This window comes from Nerophis lumbriciformis, linkage group LG07, assembly GCF_033978685.3.
Source record: "Nerophis lumbriciformis linkage group LG07, RoL_Nlum_v2.1, whole genome shotgun sequence".
NCBI classification, from domain to species: Eukaryota; Metazoa; Chordata; class Actinopteri; order Syngnathiformes; family Syngnathidae; genus Nerophis; species Nerophis lumbriciformis.
The window spans coordinates 43618812-43633929 of NC_084554.2; the positions used below are offsets into that span (position 1 = coordinate 43618812).

General features: G+C 44.1%; 1 long non-coding RNA gene across 1 annotated transcript in view; it reads left to right on the forward strand.

Annotated features, from left to right (window-relative positions):
- Positions 1-4766: 4766 nt before the first annotated feature.
- Positions 4767-15118, forward strand: part of LOC133609489 (uncharacterized) — a 70214-nt gene continuing 59862 nt past the window's right edge. The window contains exon 1 of the long non-coding RNA XR_009815720.1: positions 4767-4895. This is a non-coding gene — a long non-coding RNA (uncharacterized lncRNA). The remainder of the gene's footprint in view (positions 4896-15118) is intronic.

Below are 15118 nucleotides of genomic sequence, written 5' to 3' on the forward strand. Positions count from 1 at the left end.
ACCCCCCCTATCTGTTTGCCATGTTTTATTGCCTCCTCCTCGCCCCTTGATGGAATTATTAGCCTATTTGTCCTGAGACGGAGGAAGCCATCAGGACAGCAGCCCATCCCGCAGGGAAGATGGTCCCCCGTGATATAGATCCAGAGATGGAGGGTTTAGAACGGCCTCCGTCATCTTGGTAAAGCCGCCTCGCTGGAGCAGCTGCGTCTTATTACCGAGCCCTCAGCAGATATTATTCTCATGTATTTATCATAAACATTTTCACCGAGCAGCTGTTGTCCTTCACTCTCCCCGGGAATTCAACACCGGCAAAAGGACGCATGGTGCAGATTGTCAGGGTTTCATCCCCAACCCCCCCTTTCATCCATACCCTCTAATCTCCAGTATGGATCTGCTCGGCTTAAAGTTCTCCAATTGGCTAATGATCCATTTGGAGCCGTTTGGAAAAGATCTGTCTCAGTTAGTGGCGGCGTTGAGAAGTTTGAGGGGCCGGTGCGAAGGGGGAAGAGTGTGAAATCGATAAGGCTATCAGGGAATGCTGACATGATGTATGCACACTCCGCCGGAGCAGAACAGCCATGGAGAGATGGATATGGGCTACTTAAAAAATCATCAAGTGCGTGCGGTACTGAAACAAAACTTTATCTGTCGTCGTCCGACACAAAGAAAAATAAGATTTAGTGATGTGGAAGCTTTTAGGTCTGAGGTATGAACTGCTGTTGTTGTTTCAGGAAAGAAACAATGAAGTCCTTCGAAGCAGAAGGACAATTGGTGCATGGGTTAGAAACGCTGCCTCAGCAACAAAAGATCGGGATCTTCTGAGTTATAGGTAGTATTCACTTAAGGTCATATAGTCATATTAAATATGTGAGATTTGAAGCGGTGGGCCAGCCAGAGTTTGTCGTCAAAGCGTTCTGGGCGGCATTTAGTTTTAGGCTGTTGGAATGATTCAATTGAATTGATCACAACTGGACTGTTCAGTTTGTCTTAGCAGGCGTCATCAGTTCATGCTCACAAACTGAGATCAGATCGAGCCATGGCTTTGGCACCAGCATTTGGGCTAGATCAAGGTTTTTAATGATTTGCTTTTAATATCTGATTCTGGCAGCTCTGCCATTTTAGTGCTTTTAGATCTTACAGCTGCCTTTGACACAGTCGACCACACAATTATTTTAGATCGCCTGAGAGACTGTGTGGGTTTCAGGGGGACTGCATTAGAGTGGTTCAGATCCTACCTGTCAGAAAGGTCCTTCTCTGTCAGGCTGGGGGACGCAACTTCTTCTTCTGCTCCGCTTTACTGTGGTGTCCCCCAGGGATCTATTCTAGGCTCCATCCTGTTCGCTCTATATCTCCTCCCTCTTGGAGAGATTTTTAAGAGGCATGGAGTGTCTTATCAATTTTATGCAGACGACTGCCAAATTTATATGCCTATTTCAAAAGGCCACAGCCCCCTGACACCCCTTCTCAACTGTCTATGGTTAGCCCAGAATTTTTTAATAATGAATGAGGGAAAAACGGAAATTTTAGTTTTTGGTCCGGCCCTCACTGACTTGGGACCATTGCAAAATTATGTGCGTCCCAAAGTCACCAGCCTTGGCTTCAACTTGACAAACAAGTCAATGGCGTTTTAAAATCCAGTTTTTATCATCTTCGTCTTTTAGCAAAGGTAAAACCGTTTTTATCTTTTAACCTTTTTGAACAAGTCGTGCATGCTTTTATTTCAAGTCGCCTGGACTACTGCAATGCACTTTATGCTGGCATTAGCCTAAAAGCTCTCTCCCGGTTGCAGTTAGTCCAGAATCCGGCAGCACGACTTTTAACAGGGGCCAGGAGACGCCAGCATATAACCCCAATCCTTGAGAGTTTGCACTGGCTCCCTGTTCATTTTAGAATTGATTTTAAAACCTTGCTGTTTGTTTTTAAAGCTTTACATGGACTGGCACCTCAGTATATCTCGGACCTCATCCAAACTTACAATCCTGCGCACGCTCTGAGGTCCGAGAGCCAGCTCCAGCTTGTGGTGTCCAAGACGAGACTTAAAACCAGGGGAGACAGGGCCTTCTCTGTGGAATACTCTGCCCCTCCATGTTCAAACTGCTCCCACAGTGGAGTGTTTTAAGTCTCGTCTTAAGACCCACTTTTATTCTCTGGCTTTTAACACTACGTGAGTTGTGTGGTCCTCTGTTGTCCTCTGTGTTTTTAAAATGTTGCTTTCTATTTACTGTTTTAATTGGTTTTACCCATTGAAATTGTTTTAATCATATTTATTTTATATTGTTTTTAATTGTGTTTAATATTGTTGTGCAGCACTTTGGAAACATTTTGTTGTTTAAATGTGCTATATAAATAAAGTGGATTGGATTGGATTGGATAGATCTGATCAATCTGAGTCTACGCGGATGAACCGATGACACCAGCTCGGGTGAGAGGCGAAACGTTTTCAAAGACAAACTGAAGAGTCCAGTTGTGATCAATTGAATGGCCTGAGAGTACTGCATGAACGCACGGAAGTACAGAAAATTCTTACTGTGGAGTATCAATTCCAGGGTGCCGTATCGGTTCAAATGTGAAAGGTAGCCATCCTTAATCACAAGCAAACACAGGTGTGCAGTGCAGTCTTAGGAGAAATACAGTGGTACCTAGCGCCGACACTGATGGAGTATTGGTGCTTGCAAAACAGCAACACTTGACACACCTGACCTAGAGGTGGTTTGACTGAGTCCGCTCTCAGTGCTGCTGGAGTGATTTCCAAGTGCTCAGTGGCCTTGTGGTTAGAGTGTCCGCCCTGAGATTGATAGGTCGTGAGTTCAAACCCCGGCCGAGTCATACCAAAGACTATAAAAATGGGACCCATTACCTCCCTGCTTGGCACTCAGCATCAAGGGTTGGAATTGGGGGTTGAAGGCCTACTGAAAGCCACTACTACCGACCACGCAGTCTGATAGTTTATATATCAATGATGAAATATTACATCTGTGTTGGTGAATCTTTTCCAATTTGTTCAATGAACAATGGAGACAGCAAAGAAGAAAGCTGTAGGTGGGAAGCGGTGTATTACGGCAGGTGTTGTGCTGGATAACGCACCCCCGCCGTAGAATGCACCCCCTGACTGTTGTGCCGGATAGCACAGCCGGTGTTTCATTGTTTACATTCCCGAAAGATGACAGTCAAGCTTTACCATTGGCCTGTGGAGAACTGGGACAACAGAGACTCTTACCAGGAGGACTTTGAGTTGGATGCGCAGACGCGGTACCGTGAGTACGCATGCAGCTGCGTCTTCCAAACATTTGATCGCTTGCCCGTACGTGCGTGCCGCTATGTGCATGTCACGTACGTAACTTTGGGGACTTTGGGGAAATATATGTGCTGTATGAACTTTGGGGAGGTGAACGGTACTTTGGGCTGTGGGATTGAGTGTGTCGTGCAGGTGTTTGAGTTGTATTGGCGGGTCATATGGACGGGAGGGGGGAGGTGTTTGTTATGCGGGATTAATTTGTGGCATATTAAATATAAGCCTGGTTGTGTTGTGACTAATAGAGTATGTCTTGTGTTTATTTACTGTTTTAGTCATTCCCAGCTGAATATCAGGTCCCACCCGTCTCTCACAGCATCTTCCCTATCTGAATCGCTCCCACTGCCCTCTAGTCCTTCACTCTCACTTTCCTCATCCACAAATCTTTCATCCTCGCTCAAATTAATGGGGAAATCGTCGCTTTCTCGGTCCGAATCGCTCTCGCTGCTGGTGGCCATGATTGTAAACAATGTGCAGATGTGAGGAGCTCCACAACCTGTGACGTTACGCGCATATCGTCTGCTACTTCCGGTACAGGCAAGGCTTTTTTTATCAGCGACCAAAAGTTGCGAACTTTATCGTCGATGTTCTCTACTAAATCCTCTCAGCAAAAATATGGCAATATCGCAAAATGATCAAGTATGACACATAGAATGGACCTGCTGTACCGTTTAAATAAGAAAATCACATTTCAGTAGGCCTTTAAACACCAAAATGATTCCCGGGCGCGGCCACCACTGCTGCTCACTGCTCCCCTCACCTCCCAGGGGGTGAACAAGGGGATGGGTCTAATGCAGAGGACAAATTTCACCACACCTAGTGAGTGTGTGACAATCATTGGTACTTTAACTTTACTTGAACTTAAGTGCTGAAGTGCAAAATGTGAGTGGGAAACCGGGCATGACATCACGCGCAACCGAGGCACATAAACATGGCATTGTTAAATCGGCGGGATTTGGTCGATGCGGAAACAAACCCCGGATTCGGCGCACATCCCTTTTGGGGGCCGCCGTTGTATCACAAAGGTGAACGTGTCAGACATTGTGTGAAAATGCCGACAATACGACGGCCTCTCAACCGGGACCTTAACAAGCCTCGGTCCCGTGCTACCTGACTACAACGTGTCGATGTCGTAATCCTCGGCGAGCACACTGGAATTATACCTGCAATTACAGCGCTAATCTGAAAGCATTGCGCTCTCCCTCTCTCTCTCTCTCTCTCGCAAGTTGGCATTCGTTTCCAATCCAGGATTTAGCGTCGCGATGGGAGCGCCGGCATTGTCTGAGCATGCACGGCTAAATGAAGAAATAGATTTTGTTAATGAAAAAAAAGCAACAGATGGCGGCGGTAAACCTGCTCCCTGCAGAGCTCGAACATGGCGAATGACGGCGAGCGGATTAAGGTCATTTTTTTGCCTCTTTTTTTTTTCAATTTATAAATTTATGCTCAGAGAGGGAGAGGGGAAAAAAGAAACTGGCAACCTGCCTCGACGCTCTCTGGGAAATCCAAATGTCAATGAGCACATATTGGAAATGTGCAAATATTAGAGGAGGGGGACCAGAGCGCACAGCCAGGCTGATACCCCAAAGACAGCTGATCAGAGGTGCGTGTTGTTTTCCACACATGAAAAACAAGCAAGTGGCGAACATTCAGCCTGCCGTGAATGTGCCAGATTGTGACTCAAGCTCTGTGCTAGAGGGGAGAAAAAAACTGAACCTTGTATTCATGTGGAAAAAGACGTCAAAATGCCTTTTATTCAGTGTCCTTGCACAGCCTGCAGACTTGGTCCAGTGTTGTGTCAATGTCAGTGCTTGAATAGAGCAATTTTTGCACAAGACAATGAGCAATTTACACTCCACAAATTGCACTCCATTTTTGTCCCGCTGCTAACTGAATTGAACGTTCTGTTTCATGCACTCCCCTCCATCTCAGCTCGCACTTACAGGGAAATAACACAAGTAAAGTATTTTATTTGTTTTCCTGCTCCATCTAAATGTCATGTTTGTTGTGAGTCACATTATGTGCTCCTCACCTCAACAGACTGCGACATACTGCTCGTGTGCTTTCATATCTTCTGGATATACAGTCGTGCTCAAAAGTTGACATACACTTGTAAAGAACATCATGTCTTGAGTTTCCAATCATTTCTACAACTCTTATTTTTTTGTGATAGAGTGATTGGAGCACTCCGGAGTTCCTTAAGGCTCTGGATGCTGTGGGGCTGTCTTGGTTGACAAGACTCTGCAGCATCGTGTGGACATCGGGGGCGGTACCTCTGGATTGGCAGACCGGGGTGGTGGTTCCTCTCTTTAAGAAGGGGAACCGAAGGGTGTGTTCTAACTATCGTGGGATCACACTCCTCAGCCTTCCCGGTAAGGTCTATTCAGGTGTACTGGAGAGGAGGCTACGCCGGATAGTCGAACCTCGGATTCAGGAGGAACAGTGTGGTTTTCGTCCTGGTCGTGGAACTGTGGACCAGCTCTATACTCTCGGCAGGGTCCTTGAGGGTGCATGGGAGTTTGCCCAACCAGTCTACATGTGTTTTGTGGACTTGGAGAAGGCATTCGACCGTGTCCCTCGGGAAGTCCTGTGGGGAGTACTCAGGGAGTATGGGGTATCGGACTGTCTGATTGTGGCAGTCCGTTCCCTGTATGATCAGTGTCAGAGCTTGGTCCGCATTGCCGGCAGTAAGTCGGACACGTTTCCAGTGAGGGTTGGACTCCGCCAAGGCTGCCCTTTGTCACCGATTCTGTTCATAACTTTTATGGACAGAATTTCTAGGCGCAGTCAAGGCGTTGAAGGGATCCGGTTTGGTGGCTGCAGGATTTGGTCTCTGCTTTTTGCAGATGATGTGGTCCTGATGGCTTCATCTGGCCAGGATCTTCAGCTCTCGCTGGATCGGTTCGCAGCCGAGTGTGAAGCGACTGGGATGAGAATCAGCACCTCCAAGTCCGAGTCCATGGTTCTCGCCCGGAAAAGGGTGGAGTGCCATCTCCGGGTTGGGGAGGAGACCCTGCCCCAAGTGGAGGAGTTCAAGTACCTCGGAGTCTTGTTCACGAGTGAGGGAAGAGTGGATCGTGAGATCGACAGGCGGATCGGTGCGGCATCTTCAGTAATGCGGACGCTGTATCGATCCGTTGTGGTGAAGAAGGAGCTGAGCCGGAAGGCAAATGATAAATAAATGATAAATGGGTTGTACTTGTATAGCGCTTTTCTACCTTCAAGGTACTCAAAGCGCTTTGACACTACTTCCACATTTACCCATTCACACACACATTCACACACTGATGGAGGGAGCTGCCATGCAAGGCGCTAACCAGCACCCATCAGGAGCAAGGGTGAAGTGTCTTGCTCAGGACACAATGGACATGACAAGGTTGGTACTAGGTGGGGATTGAACCAGGGACCCTCGGGTCGCGCACGGCCACTCTTCCACTGCGCCACGCCGTCCCTAAAGCTCTCAATTTACCGGTTGATCTACGTTCCCATCCTCACCTATGGTCATGAGCTTTGGGTTATAACCGAAAGGACAAGATCACGGGTACAAGCAGCCGAAATGAGTTTCCTCCGCCGGGTGGCAGGGCTCTACCTTAGAGATAGGGTGAGAAGCTCTGTCATCCGCGGGGAGCTCAAAGTAAAGCCGCTGCTCCTCCACATCGAGAGGAGCCAGATGAGGTGGTTCGGGCATCTGGTCAGGATGCCACCCGATCGCCTCCCTCGGAAGGTGTTTAGGGCACGTCCGACCAGTAGGAGGGCCCGGGGAAGACCCAGGACACGTTGGGAAGACTATGTCTCCCGGCTGGCCTGGGAACGCCTCGGGATCCCCCGGGAAGAGCTGGACGAAGTGGCTGTGGAGAGGGAAGTCTGGGCTTCCCTGCTTAGGCTGCTGCCCCCGCGACCTGACCTCGGATAAGCGGAAGAAGATGGATGGATGGATGGATGGATGGATGGATGGATGGATGGATGATTGGAGCACATACTTGTTGGTCACAGAAAATATTCATGAAGTTTGGTTCTTTTATGAATTTATTATGGGTCTACTGGAAGTGTGACCAAATCTGCTGGGTCAAAAGTATACATACAGCAATGTTAATATTTGGTTACATGTCCCTTGGCAAGTTTCACTGCAATAAGGTGCTTTTGGTAGCCATCCACAAGCTTCTGGTTGAATTTTTGACCACTCCTCTTGACAAAATTGGAGCATTTCAGCTAAATTTGTTGGTTTTCTGACATGGACTTGTTTTTTCGGCATTGTCCACACGTTTAAGTCAGGACTTTGGGAAGGCCATTCTAAAACCTTAATTCTAGCCTTATTTATTCCTTTACCACTTTTGACGTGTGTTTGGGGTCATTGTCCTGTTGGAGCACCCAACTGCGCCCAAGACCCAACCTCCGGGCTAATGATTTTAGGTTCTCCTGAAAAATTTTGAGGTAATCCTCCTTTTTCATTGTCCCATTTACTCTCTGTAAAGCACCAGTTCCATTGGCAGAAAAACAGGCCCAGACCATAATACTACCACCACCATGCTTGACGGTAGGATAGTGTTCCTGGGATTAAAGGCCTCACCTTGTCTCCTCCAAACATATTACTGGGTATTGTGGCCAAACAGCTCGATTTTCTTTTTGTTTCATCTGACATCCCATGGACAGAGATAAGACCTTCTGGAAGAAAGTTCTGTGGTCAGATTAAACAAAAATTGAGCTGTTTGGTCACAATACCCGGTGCACAAAATGAACCATGCATGAACATCACCTTGTTCAAAGAACAAAACCAACACAGTGCATAAACTCACAACAAATTACACACCTGCAAATCAGTGTGACTTCTGCTGTTGCCGTATCCATAATACGCCGATATGGAGAAGTTTTTATTTACACAATGAGTCAGGTGTGTCTCGACTTCCGCCGAACCCCTAGGGTTCGATCGAACCCAGGTTAAGAACCACTGATGTAGAGGAATGAGAAACACGGGCATGTCTGGATGACTCGCCTCCATCTTTCCAGTGGTTAGCTCCGGTTGTTATGAAGCTGGCTGTGGTCGCGTTCTTTCTGATGTCACTTCCTGTGTGGGGCGCGGTCTGTCTGACTTCACTTCCTCTCCAAACTCAGTTTGTAAACGATCAATGAGTCTATACAAAGCTAGGAGCCGGAGATTCAAGATATGCCAGGCGCACTTACCCATGTACAAAAAAATCCAAGGAGGACGACCTTAAAGGGGAACATTATCACCAGACCTATGTAAGCGTCAATATATACCTTGATGTTGCAGAAAAAAGACCATATATTTTTTTAACCGATTTCCGAACTCTAAATGGGTGAATTTTGGCGAATTAAACGCCTTTCTAATATTCGCTCTCGGAGCGATGACGTCACAACGGGAAGCAATCCGCCATTTTCTCAAACACCGAGTCAAATCAGCTCTGTTATTTTCCGTTTTTTCGACTGTTTTCCGTACCTTGGAGACATCATGCGTCGTCGGTGTGTTGTCGGAAGGTGTAACAACACAAACAGGGACGGATTCAAGTTGCACCAGTGGCCCAAAGATGCGAAAGTGGCAAGAAATTGGACGTTTGTTCCGCACACTTTACCGACGAAAGCTATGCTACGACAGAGATGACAAGAATGTGTGGATATCCTGCGACGCTCAAAGCAGATGCATTTCCAACAATAAAGTCAAAGAAATCTGCCGCCAGACCCCCATTGAATCTGCCGGAGTGTGTGAGCAATTCAGGGACAAAGGACCTCGGTAGCACGGCAAGCAATGGCGGCAGTTTGCTCCCGCAGACGAGCGAACTAAACCCCCTGGATGTCTTGGCTCACACCGTCCCGAAGATGATCAAGAGAAGAATATTGACCCTAGCTTCCCTGGCTGCTGACATCAACTCCAAAACTGGACAGATCAACTTTCAGGAAAAGAGCGCGGATGAGGGTATGTCTACAGAATATATTCATTGATGAAAATTGGGCTGTCTGCACTCTCAAAGTGCATGTTGTTGCCAAATGTATTTCATATGCTGTAAACCTAGTTCATAGTTGTTAGTTTCCTTTAATGCCAAACAAACACACACCAATTGTTGGTTAGAAGGCGATCGCCGAATTCGTCCTCGCTTTCTCCCGTGTCGCTGGCTGTCGTGTCGTTTTCGTCGGTTTCGCTTGCATACGGTTCAAACTGATATGGCTCAATAGCTTCAGTTTCTTCTTCAATTTTGTTTCCGCTACCTGCCTCCACACTACAACCATCCGTTTCAATACATGCGTAATCTGTTGAATCGCTTAAGCCGCTGAAATCCGAGTCTGAATCCGAGCTAATGTCGCTATATCTTGCTGTTCTTTCCGCCATGTTTGTTTGTGTTGGCTTCACTATGTGACGTCACAGGAAAATGGACGGGTGTTTATAACGATGGTTAAAATCAGGCACTTTGAAGCTTTTTTTAGGGATATTGCGTGATGGGCAGTGTTGGGTTAGTTACTGAAAAGCAGTAACTAGTTACAGTTACTAGTTACTTCATTTCAAAAGTAACTCAGTTACTAACTCAGTTACTTACACCAAAAACTAATGCGTTACTGTGAAAAGTAACTATTTAGTTACTTCTTTTTTCTTTTTTTTTTAAAGCTCCAATTAATGCCCTTTTAGCCTTCATTTCAGTACTGTTATTGCACTGGAGAATAATTCAATCTGTTGATCAACTTGACATGCATTTGCATCACTCAACTCTGCTAAGCCATGTGGTCTACATACAACACACAAAGACAAAGATATGTTACAAAGGCCAATTTGTTTCTGGCCAGAACAAATTGACAAAACTATTTTAAATAGCTGCAACATAACATACATAAGTAACAAACAGCATAATAACAGCATAGATGTAAACCAAGAAAGGCACACACTACATACACAAAGTCTAACCAGGCATTTTCTTCCTCAAGTAATTCTTATACAAAATCATGTCTGAAACCCAGAACACTACACATTTCCCCAGTTTTAGTTTAGAGAAGTCTAGAATGAAAGAGTATATAAGAGAATTGACAGCAACGTTCCCTCTCAGGAGCGCGCATGTGCAATTGCGCACTGCTCAAGCGTCCTCTGCGCACGGCAAATCTATGCCATGCACAAAATCAAATAAAAAAATAAACGCATAACAATTTTCGACACGACACGGACACGACAGAGAAAACCGTTTTCGTCATCATTGTTCAAATATTGTAACGTCTGTCGAGACGCTTTGAGGACATGAATTCCATCGATCACTTTACTGAGCAAAACTCTTTACTGTCGGCCATAAACACATCACCAAAACATTAGTAAAAAAAATGATATCTAGCAAAACTGGTCATTTTCTGCAGTACAAACCAGACCAAAAGCTACTTTGTTATATCAACAGCAGCCGCTCGCTCTCTCACGTGCGCCAACACTTGCACATATGGCACTTAGCCAGTGATGCGTTTACAGCCACACAAAAAGTCGGACAACTCCAACACCACACATAAAGTGTCATTCCAGGTCGTTACACTATGATTTACCAATCAAATGTGTGCTTATTCTAGTGTCATTTATTAGGAATCTTAATTTATAAATATTAATCATTAAATGCTGTTAGTATATTAAATAAATACTAATAAAAATATATTTTTTACAAACAGGAAGTTGCAGGAATGTACACATGATCCCCTGCTTACATCTCATTGTGCAACATGTGAATGTTTTAATGGGAACTAAATGCAATGTCTGAAAGGGGTACAAATTATTTCCAAAGCAGGACCTCCACCCAGACAAACAATACAAGTACACAGTTCATGAAAAACAATATTTTTTGTTATTGTCATTATAAGTAGGCCTAAACACTTATATTAGAAATGGAAATGACTGCTGTCATTTGATTCTAATAATAAGAGAATGTTGTCTGTCTATCTGTGTTGGCCCTGTGATGAGGTGGGGACTTGTCCAAGGTGTACCCTGCCTTCCGCCCGAATGCAGCTGAGATCGGCTCCAGCGACCCCGAAAGGGACAAGCGGTAGAAAATGGATGGATGGATGGAGATGTAAGTTGTTATTTAGTGAGGTTTGGGACAGGTGTGCTGCTGGTGTAGCCACGGTGTGCACGTGTGATGTTGCTCACATGGACTCCACTCAATGCTCAGGGACTTTTTGCATTTGCTCACACATCAATCAATCAATCAATCAATCTTTATTTATATAGCCCTAAATCACAAGTGTCTCAAAGGGCTGCACAAGCCACAACGACATCCTCGGTACAAAGCCCACATACGGGCAAGGAAAAACTCACCCCAGTGGGACGTCGATGTGAATGACTATGAGAAACCTTGGAGAGGACCGCATATGTGGGTAACCCCCCCCCCCTCTAGGGGAGACCGAAAGCAATGGATGTCGAGTGGGTCTGACATAATATTGTGAGAGTCCAGTCCATAGTGGATCCAACATAATAGTAAGAGTCCAGTCCATAGTGGGGCCAGCAGGACACCATCCCGAGCAGAGACGGGTCAGCAGCGCAGAGATGTTCCCTGCCGATGCACAGGCGAGCGGTCCACCCCGGGTCCCGACTCTGGACAGCCAGCACTTCATCCATGGCCACCGGACCTGTGCCCCCCCCCCTCAAGGAAAAGGGGAGCAGAGGAGAAAAGAAAAGAAACGGCAGATCAACTGGTCTAACAGGGGGGCTATTTAAAGGCTAGAGTATACAAATGAGTTTTAAGATGGGACTTAAATGCTTCTACTGAGGTAGCATCTCTAATTGTTACCGGGAGGGCATTCCATAGTACTGGAGCCCGAATAGAAAACGCTCTATAGCCCGCAGACTTTTTTTGGGCTCTGGGAATCACTAATAAGCCGGAGTTCTTTGAACGCAGATTTCTTGCCGGGACATATGGTACAATGCAATCGACAAGATAGGACGGAGCTAGACCGTGTAGTATTTTATACGTAAGTAGTAAAACCTTAAAGTCACATCTTAAGTGCACAGGAAGCCAGTGCAGGTGAGCCAGTATAGGCGTAATATGATCAAACTTTCTTGTTCTTGTCAAAAGTCTAGCAGCCGCATTTTGTACCAACTGTAATTTTTTAATGCTAGACATAGGGAGCCCCGAAAATAATACGTTACAGTAATCGAGACGAGACGTAACGAACGCATGAATAATGATCTCAGCGTCGCTAGTGGATAAAATAGAACGAATTTTAGCGATATTACGGAGATGAAAGAAGGCCGTTTTAGTAACACTCTTAATGTGTGACTCAAACGAGAGAGTTGGGTCGAAGATAATACCCAGATTCTTTACTGATTCGCCTTGTGTAATTGTTTGGTTGTCAAATGTTAAGGTGGTATTATTAAATAAATGTCGGTGTTTAATAATACATGAACAATTAGAGGGAACATTGATTGACAGAGTGTGTACCTTCAGCGGTGAATGGTAGTGGTGGTGGAGGTGAAGTGGCATCAGAGTCTCTGTCTCTCTTTACTAGCTTTGTCGAAGCATGTTGCTATGTAGCTTGTTTCAGCAGATTTGAATTGCTGTTTTGGGCAGTAGATGGCATCTTTGATCCAAAGCACAATTTACATTTAACTAAAATGTTATTTTCTTTGTGCTTGACAAAAGAAAAGTAGTGAAAATATCTCCATGTTAGCAAACTCGACTTCTGGCTCCGCCATGATCAGACACGCACCCCACCTCGCTCCCCACACTCACACTCACACACACCCACACAGAGCGCATATGTCTCTCTCTCTTCTCCGGCTTGTGACACAAGAAGAATCAGAACGATGACACAGCGCTCCGATAAAACACACTTTATACTACATAAAAAGTAACGTAAAATAACGCAGTAACGCATCATGTAGTAACGGTAACTGAGTTACTGAATATAAAAAAATAACGCGTTAGATTACTAGTTACCGCCGAAACTAACGGCGTTACTTTGTAACGCGTTAGTCCCAACACTGGTGATGGGTACAATTTTGAAAAAAACTTCGAAAAATATAATAAGCCACTGGGAACTGATTTTTAATGGTTTTAACCATTCTGAAATTGTGATAATGTTCCCCTTTAAACGATGGTTTAGTGTGGCTGAAACGGGGCTTAGGCGAAATAATTATTCGTTTAAGGAGTTATCCGGCTTAGTGTAGACATAACCTTAGAACCATTAGCAAAAACAACAATACGAGGCTGCCCCTCCCTCCTCACCCCCGTAAGTGGCGTGACAGATGTCACATGTTTGCAAATGCTTCCCTTCAACATAAAGCGTCACACGTGTGATGAAGGTCGCCTCTTTGAAAACAAGACTTTTATCGTAATCCTGCTGTGACAGGAGGAAGCTAACAGCAGGCAGATGGATGTCAAGTCAGAAGACCAGAAAGCAACCAATGGAAGGGGTGGAGGGGCGTCGGCTTGTTTATCATCTTACAAAGCGGCCTGGCAACATTTAACCTCTTCGCCATCTGGGCTTTAACTCCTGGCGTCCTTGTCCTCCGCCAGCCTTGAATTAGCTCGCATCTTCTTCATCATCAAAACATTCCGCTGAAGGAAAGTGAGATGGGTCCTCGCTGAGGAGATAGTCGGTACACTGCAAAAAGTCGGTGTTCAAAAACAAGAAAAAAAAATACAAAAATGAGGGGTATTTTATTTGAACTAAGCAAAATTATCTGCCAATAGAACAAGAAAATTTGGCTTGTCAAGACTTTCCAAAACAAGTAAAATTAGCAAACCTCAATGAACCCAAAAATACCTTAAAATAAGTATATTCTCACTAATAACAAGTGCACTTTTCTTGGTAGGAAAAAAAATTAGACCTTTTTGCTCAATATGTTGAAAAATATTCTTTAATTAAGTAAATGCTAGTGCCATTATCTTGACATAACTGAAATCTAAGTAAGATTGAATATCTCAAATAAGGGTGACATTTGCTTATTTTCTGTCTGATAAGATAATTCTTCTCACTAAGCAGATTTTATGTTAGAGTGTTTTATTTGTTTTAAGTGTTTTGGTCCTAAATTATCTCAGTAAGATATTACAGCTTGTTGCTGAGATTTGATGACCTATATTGAGTAAAACATGCTTGAAACTAGAATATCAACTGTTGCAAAGCTGTGTCATCAACACTCACAAGTATAAAAAACTACTTTTTTAAAGTAATAATTTCTTATTTCAAGCATGAAATAAAAAAATCATGACTTTGACACAATTGTGTCTCATGATTAAAACAGATGACAGCCAAATTGACTTTGCTGTTTTATTTTCAATGAAACAATAGAAAACACGTACTCATATAGTAGTACAGTTGGCACAGTACAGTAAACTGACAGTTAATATTTAAACATTTAACATGTGATATTTCTAACAATTTTGAACAGAAATAGTTCATGCGCATTCAGGTAAATTCCTCAAAAATTACAATTAAAAAAATTTTTTTATATATATATATACATATATATATATATATATATATATATATATATATATATATATATATATATATATATATATATATATATATATATTCCTTGCGCGCTAATTGACTGAAAGAGCACGCATTTGGCGCGATGATGTCATGTTATCGATGGGAAAATGCAAGAAATGTATTGCCGAGCGCATATCATTATGTCAAGATAATGGCACTACCATTTACTTAATTTAAGAATATTTTTCAACATATTGAGAAAAAAGGTCTCATATTTGTTTTTTCTACCAAGAAAAGTGCACTTGTTTTTAGTGAGAATATACTTATTTTAAGGAATTTTTGGGTTAATTGAGGTTAGCTAATTTTACTTGTTTTGGAAAGTCTTGACAAGCCAAATTTTCTTGTTCTATTGGCAGATAA